Here is a 906-nt window from a genome sequence, read left to right on the forward strand (position 1 = left end):
AAAAGGACCCTTTTTATTCTTTTTTTGCTGCCCCATCATCTGCAACATTTCAGTGGTATTACTGCCACACTACTCATTCCGAATCCCCCATACACGGCCACACCCTGGTTCACTGAAGTCTTTTTTTCTTTATACCAGGGAAATTGATCAAGAGTGAAGACTGTGTGTGTGTGTGTGTTTTGTTTTGTTTTGTTTTTGTTTTTTTAAGACTGTGTTGTTGGAAAACTTGTGCAATGGTCTGACTAGAACATTTCTGAAGATATATTACTCTAGAAATGTATTGAAGACGTTTATATTCTTTTTTCAGTTGGGGGTGGGGAGGGGGGGTATGCTTATGATATGCTTACACGCATGAAGTGTTGGACAAAAATGATGCAAAGGTCAATATAAGACCAATACCACACTAAGTTGTAAACAGTAGAAAAGTAAAAGAAACTCGTCAAAAAACAAACAACAAACAAACAGTGAAATTAACTGTGCTACTGGCAAATCTGTGCAATGGCCTATCAACTTGGTATGCCATTACTTTTTTACAGCAACGCGCGATACATAGTGAAATCACAAGAAATTGTGTATAAGTTATGTTACATTTCATGTTTTGTCAGTCATGTCTTATGAAATTTTTTTTTTTAAAGAATTTCAGAATGATTTTGCACTATTGTCCGTATGTGTGTGTATTCTTTGATACCTGTTGTTGGTTTCACACTGACTTCGGTGCCCTGTGTATCATCTGCATGTCCTTCAGCATCCAGCTCACAGACAAACAAAACGGCTGCGACCCAAACTCTTCTACACACACACAAGCACACACACACACACACACCGTACCGCACTACAAGCACGCACACATACTCCAGCCAACAGAATTAACACTATACATCAAAGTATAATTGTAAACTTCCCTCC

Source organism: Babylonia areolata, chromosome 29 (assembly GCF_041734735.1).
Source record: "Babylonia areolata isolate BAREFJ2019XMU chromosome 29, ASM4173473v1, whole genome shotgun sequence".
Taxonomy (NCBI): Eukaryota; Metazoa; Mollusca; class Gastropoda; order Neogastropoda; family Buccinidae; genus Babylonia; species Babylonia areolata.